Source organism: Procambarus clarkii, chromosome 15 (genome assembly GCF_040958095.1).
Source record: "Procambarus clarkii isolate CNS0578487 chromosome 15, FALCON_Pclarkii_2.0, whole genome shotgun sequence".
NCBI lineage: Eukaryota > Metazoa > Arthropoda > Malacostraca > Decapoda > Cambaridae > Procambarus > Procambarus clarkii.
In genome coordinates, this window is record NC_091164.1 from 5540057 (window position 1) to 5547116 (window position 7060).

The window sequence follows — 7060 nt, forward strand, 5'->3', positions numbered from 1 at the left end:
GCGAGGCACAAGAAGCCAGTTCCCATGGACTGTTCACGGCTGAATCTGACCAGCTTCCAGTGTCAGGAGATAACCTAGATGAGAGAGTGATAAATATTGAGGTGACGGCACAGGAAGAAGCCTCCAGCTTCACTGGACGACTCTGAAGGTGTTGGATCAGACAAGATATCATCGTGGGTGTTAAAAGATGCAGCACAGGCCCTCAGCGAACCTCTGGCTAAGATCTTTAATGAGTCATTTATAGGGAAGCGGGTGAGGCAGGAGAGGAGGTAGATGAGGCAGGAGGTGAGGCAGGAGGTGAGGTAGGAGGCAAGGCATGAGTAAGGTAAGTCTACTTTCCCAGACCTCATGTCCCTTGATCACAAGTTTGAGTTCCATCATATAGTCAGAGTCTTGTGTGTGTGTGTGTGTGTGTGTGTGTGTGTGTGTGTGTGTGTGTGTGTGTGTGTGTGTGTGTGTGTGTGTGTGTGTGTGTGTGTACACTGCTCACCTGTCTTCATTAGTATCTGTGTTTGTGTAACTCCATCTCTCCTGTCCACTCTTCCTCCCTCACTCCTGGCCACTCTCCCTCCCTACACATGCTGGCCACTCTCCCTCCCTACACATGCTGGCCATGCATACCGTCGTTCACAAGGTTCGAGGGATCAATATGGCTTACCAGGCGGCGGGGTGTACCCCCCCCCCTGCCCGTCTCCACCCCCACCCTCACCCATCTTTCCTCCCTCACTCACCCTCACACACCTCTATAACTACCACTACCAACACTATAACTACCCCTAGCAACACTATAACTACCCCTAACAACACTATAACTACCCCTAACAACACTATAACTACCCCTAACAACACTATAACTACCACTAACAACACTATAACTACCCCTAACAACACTATAACTACCACTAACAACACTATAACTACCACTAACAACACTATAACTACCACTAACAACACTATAACTACCCCTAACAACACTATAACCACCACTAACAACACTATAACCACCACTAACAACACTATAACTACCACTAACAACACTATAACCACCACTACCAACACTATAACTACCACTAACAACACTATAACCACCACTACCAACACTATAACTACCACTAACAACACTATAACCACCACTAACAACACTATAACCACCACTACCAACACTATAACCACCACTAACAACACTATAACCACCACTAACAACACTATAACCACCACTAACAACACTATAGCTACCACTAACAACACTATAACTACCACTAACAACACTATAACCACCACTAACAACACTATAACCACCCCTAACAACACTATAACTACCACTACCAACACTATAACCACCACTAACAACACTATAACCACCACTAACAACACTATAACCACCCCTAACAACACTATAACCACCACTACCAACACTATAACCACCACTAACAACACTATAACTACCACTACCAACACTATAACCACCCCTAACAACACTATAACCACCACTAACAACACTATAACCACCACTAACAACACTATAACTACCACTACCAACACTATAACCACCACTAACAACACTATAACCACCACTACCAACACTATAACCACCACTAACAACACTATAACTACCACTAACAACACTATAACCACCACTAACAACACTATAGCTACCACTAACAACACTATAACTACCACTAACAACACTATAACCACCACTAACAACACTATAACCACCCCTAACAACACTATAAGTACCACTACCAACACTATAACCACCACTAACAACACTATAGCTACCACTAACAACACTATAACTACCACTAACAACACTATAACCACCACTAACAACATTATAACCACCCCTAACAACACTATAACCACCACTAACAACACTATAACCACCACTACCAACACTATAACCATCACTAACAACACTATAACCACCCTTAACAACACTATAACCACCCCTAACAACACTATAACCACCACTAACAACACTATAACCACCCCTAACAACATTATAACCACCCCTAACAACACTATAACTACCCCTCTTCCTAACAATAAAACTCCCATAACCGCTAACGACCCGGTGATTATAATCACAACTCACTAATTACAACCAGCGGTTCCCATTAGCGCTGCTCATCAAAATAATCAGAAATAGAGTAATGGAGATCCCAAGGGGGGGAGAGGGAGGGGGTAGAGTGATGGAGAGAGGGGGGGAGGGGGGTAGAGAGGGGATGGAGGGAGGGTAGAGAGGGTAAGGCTGAAAGTCTCACCTATGTACCTCACAGATCCTTCCTTATCGTCACCATCCCTGGCTGACAGGACTATGATGCTATACTTCTGAGTTCGAATCTCCAATAACATATAATTATATATATATATATATATATATATATATATATATATATATATATATATATATATATATATATATATATATTCGAGGGGGGTTCCAGTACTATACGTATATTGGATGGTTTCACCAGACTGTTGGAGCCAGGAACTGCTCCCCATGTTTACTGGACCTCCCCATTCCTCCTCCGCGACGACACATCCCACCGGGATCCCTAGTGACCACTATCCTTCGAATCCCTAAATCCTTGCAGGATTTCCGCCTTTCACCCCCATCCCTTCTGCTAAATCCAACACTGTTTATCACACACCCTTGTCTCAACCCCTTCCCCCCTTTCTCTCAGAGCCTGGATCACCCCTTCCCCCTTTCTCACAGAGAATGGATCACCCCTTCCCCCTTTCTCTCAGAGAATGGATCACCCCTTCACCCTTTCTCTCAGAGAATGGATCACCCCTTTCCCCTTTCTCTCAGGGCCTGGATCACCCCTTCCCTCTTTCTCTCAGAGCCTGGATCACCCCTTCCCCCTTTCTCTCAGAGCCTGGATCACCCATTACCCCTTTCTCTCAGAGCCTGGATCACCCATTACCCCTTTCTCTCAGAGCCTGGATCACCCATTACCCCTTTCTCTCAGAGAATGGATCACCCCTTCCCCCTTTCTCTCAGAGAATGGATCACCCCTTCCCCCTTTCTCTCAGAGAATGGATCACCCCTTCCCCCTTTCTCTCAGAGAATGGATCACCCCTTCCCCCTTTCTCTCAGAGAATGGATCACCCCTTCACCCTTTCTCTCAGAGAATGGATCACCCCTTCACCCTTTCTCTCAGAGCCAGGAATCACCCCTTCCCCCTTTCTCTCAGAGAATGGCTCACCCCTTCCCCCTTTCTCTCAGAGAATGGATCACCCCTTCACCCTTTCTCTCAGAGAATGGATCACCCCTTCACCCTTTCTCTCAGAGCCAGGAATCACCCCTTCCCCCTTTCTCTCAGAGAATGGCTCACCCCTTTCCCCTTTCTCTCTCTCTATTAAAATCTATTAAAACTCGTTTAAAAACTCTCTAGACAATAACCATATGTAGATTTATATTTCCCAAACCGTCTGCAATTGACTTCACTTGCCAAAAAGCTACCACACCTCTGAGTGGAAATGACTCGGGTCAGACCACTTCTAACAATGAGCCACACCCTCGGGTTAGACCACCTCTAACAATGAGCCACACCCTCGGGTCAGACCACCTCTAACAATGAGCCACACCCTCGGGTCAGACCACCTCTAACAATGAGCCACACCCTCGGGTCAGACCACTTCTAACAATGAGCCACACCCTCGGGTCAGACCACCTCTAACAATGAGCCACACCCTCGGATCAGACCACCTCTAACAATGAGCCACACCCTCGGGTCAGACCACCTCTAACAATGAGCCACATCCTCGGGTCAGACCACCTCTAACAAGACACCCTCGGGTCAGCCTTAGAGATAAAGCCTTACAGTTCTTTATCCTTGCCTCAACTGCAGAGACTTGCTTTACACAATATGGTTATCTTGAGATGATTTCGGGGCTTTTTAGTGTCCCCGCGGCCCGGTCCTCGATCAGGCCTCCACCCCCAGGAAGCAGCCCGTGACAGCTGACTAACACCCAGGTACCTATTTTACTGCTAGGTAACAGGGGCATAGGGTGAAAGAAACTCTGCCCATTGTTTCTCGCCGGCGCCTGGGATCGAACCCAGGACCACAGGATCCAGCGTGCAGTCCGCTCGGCCGACCGGCTCCCTTTGTGTGAGAGCCGGTTCGGCTAACTCTTGGGATGTATCTGGCGCATCACTCAGGGGTAATAATATCCTTCGACGGGTGTGATTTGCCATCAAAACTGATTATAATTAAAATACATTATACAGCTTGAGTGATAGCAAGTTTAAATAGGCTACTTTAGGAGTAATAGGCTACTTTAGGAGTAATAGGCTACTTTAGGAGTAATAGGCTACTTTAGGAGTAATAGGCTACTTTAGGAGTGATAGGCTACTTTAGGAGTGATAGGCTACTTTAGGAGTAATAGGCTACTTTAGGAGTAATAGGCTACTTTAGGAGTAATAGGCTACTTTAGGAGTAATAGGCTACTTTAGGAGTGATAGGCTACTTTAGGAGTGATAGGCTACTTTAGGAGTAATAGGCTACTTTAGGAGTAATAGGCTACTTTAGGAGTAATAGGCTACTTTAGGAGTGATAGGCTACTTTAGGAGTGATAGGCTACTTTAGGAGTGATAGGCTACTTTAGGCACGTGTGTGAGGCGTGTACCTCACACACGTGCCTGGTGAGGGTACAGCTGCCCCTCAGCCATTCCTCACACACACCTGCACCACTCAGCAGCTGCGGGCCGCTGAGTGGTGCAGACGACGCACTTGTGGCCTGAGGCAGGAGGAACTCGAGCACGTCAACACTGGTGCTTGAGGCACGCACCAAGAGCCACCACACCCCCCTCCCCCCACACCCCCCTCCCCCCCCCCTCAAGTGGTGGTTGCCACCTCCCATCTTCGTCTCCGAGGAGTAACTTCCTCACAGACTCAGATGCCAGGGAAAATGTGTGATAGAGAAGCCTCGTCTTCAGTGACGTGATGGATGCCAAGGTGACGTGATGATAAGTCCAGGACTTAGTAGGACTTAAGAGGTCCACCTCTACGTCCAAACGCGGTCATGAAGATGCTGGGTCACTGTACACCGCCCTGTTACAACTCATCCCGGTAAAGCTAAGACACAGAAATCACCATAGCGTGATGCATCAAATGAACAAATCCACAAGGGCCGTGACGAGGATTCGAACCTACGTCCGAGAGCATCCCAGACGCTGACTTAATCGACTGAGCTACGACATGGTCAAAAAGAGTGTAATGAAGTAAGGGCGAAGAGGAAGAACGGCATTTTGACATAACTCGAGCTCGAGTGCATGGGGGGGGGGGGGGGGAGGAGTTGTGTAAAACCCTGGTTTGTGTGTCGGAGAGGCTGCAGGATCCAGTAAGTTCAGTAGAACTTCGGTTTCAACTCTTTTTGACCATGTCGTAGCTCAGCTGATTAAGGCAGCGTCTGGGATGCTCTCGGACGCAGGTTCGAATCCTCGTCACGGCCCTTGTGGATTTGTTCAGGTAAAGCTAAGTTTGTTCTCATTGGACAGTCTGGAATCCTCAAGCACTTCAAGCCCTTCCTTCATTCAAAATGGTGGCGCTATCAGCCGTGAATGAAATTAATATATATTCACTGGGAAATTTCCACGATTCCTTCATTCTCAGCGACACTAAATCCGTTTATCCCGTGCCCGCTATGGCACCTCTAACCTTCCCCAGGACGCAACCCAACTCCAGGTGAACAGAGGCATAAGGTGAAGCAAAACATGCCAAAATATCTCTGTCCCACCCTGGGAATCGAACTGGCTGGGACCATTCGATTGCGGCTCCATAGCACTGGGCTGCCCCGAGGTCAAGAGGCCGGCTAGCCAGGACTACCCCGCCGTCAAGCACACAAGGGCTCCCTCACCACCCTTGACAGTCGCTCCTGGAGGCCACAGGTAGCGGCCTCCATGACTCCCAAGACGGCCATGATCAATAACACATGGCGGCCGCTTCTGGCCTGTGGCGCTGATAACTGTGCTGGCAACACCTGTGGTGGTGGCAACTGTGGTGGCAACACCTGTGGTGGTGGCAACTGTGGTGGTGGCAACTGTGGTGGTGGCAACTGTGGTGGCAACACCTGTGGTGGTGGCAACACCTGTGGTGGTGGCAACACCTGTGGTGGTGGCAACACCTGTGGTGGTGGCAACACCTGTGGTGGTGGCAACACCTGTGGTGGTGGCAACACCTGTGGTGGTGGCAACACCTGTGGTGGTGGCAACACCTGTGGTGGTGGCAACTGTGGTGGCAACACCTGTGGTGGTGGCAACTGTGGTGGTGGCAACTGTGGTGGTGGCAACTGTGGTGGCAACACCTGTGGTGGTGGCAACTGTGGTGGCAACACCTGTGGTGGTGGCAACTGTGGTGGTGGCAACACCTGTGGTGGTGGCAACTGTGGTGGCAACACCTGTGGTGGTGGCAACTGTGGTGGTGGCAACTGTGGTGGTGGCAACTGTGGTGGTGGCAACTGTGGTGGTGGCAACTGTGGTGGCAACACCTGTGGTGGTGGCAACACCTGTGGTGGTGGCAACACCTGTGGTGGTGGGAACTGTGGTGGCAACACCTGTGGTGGTGGCAACTGTGGTGGCAACACCTGTGGTGGTGGCAACTGTGGTGGCAACACCTGTGGTGGTGGCAACTGTGGTGGTGGCAACACCTGTGGTGGTGGCAACTGTGGTGGCAACACCTGTGGTGGTGGCAACTGTGGTGGTGGCAACTGTGGTGGCAACACCTGTGGTGGTGGCAACTGTGGTGGTGGCAACTGTGGTGGTGGCAACACCTGTGGTGGTGGCAACTGTGGTGGCAACACCTGTGGTGGTGGCAACTGTGGTGGCAACACCTGTGGTGGTGGCAACTGTGGTGGCAACAACTGTGGTGGCAACAACTGTGGTGGTGGCAACTGTGGCAGCAACAACTGTGGTGGCAACAACTGTGGCAGCAACAACTGTGGCAGCAACAACTGTGGCAGCAACAACTGTGGTGGCAACAACTGTGGCAGTAACAACTGTGGCAGCAGCAACAACTGTGGTGGCAACAACTGTGGTGGCAACAACTGTGGC

The 7060-nt window shown here is 49.6% G+C and overlaps 1 protein-coding gene across 8 annotated transcripts in view; it reads left to right on the plus strand.

Annotated features, from left to right (window-relative positions):
- Window positions 1-7060, plus strand: part of norpA (no receptor potential A) — a 386572-nt gene that overhangs the window by 251913 nt on the left and 127599 nt on the right. The gene's annotated exons all lie outside the window — the stretch shown is intronic.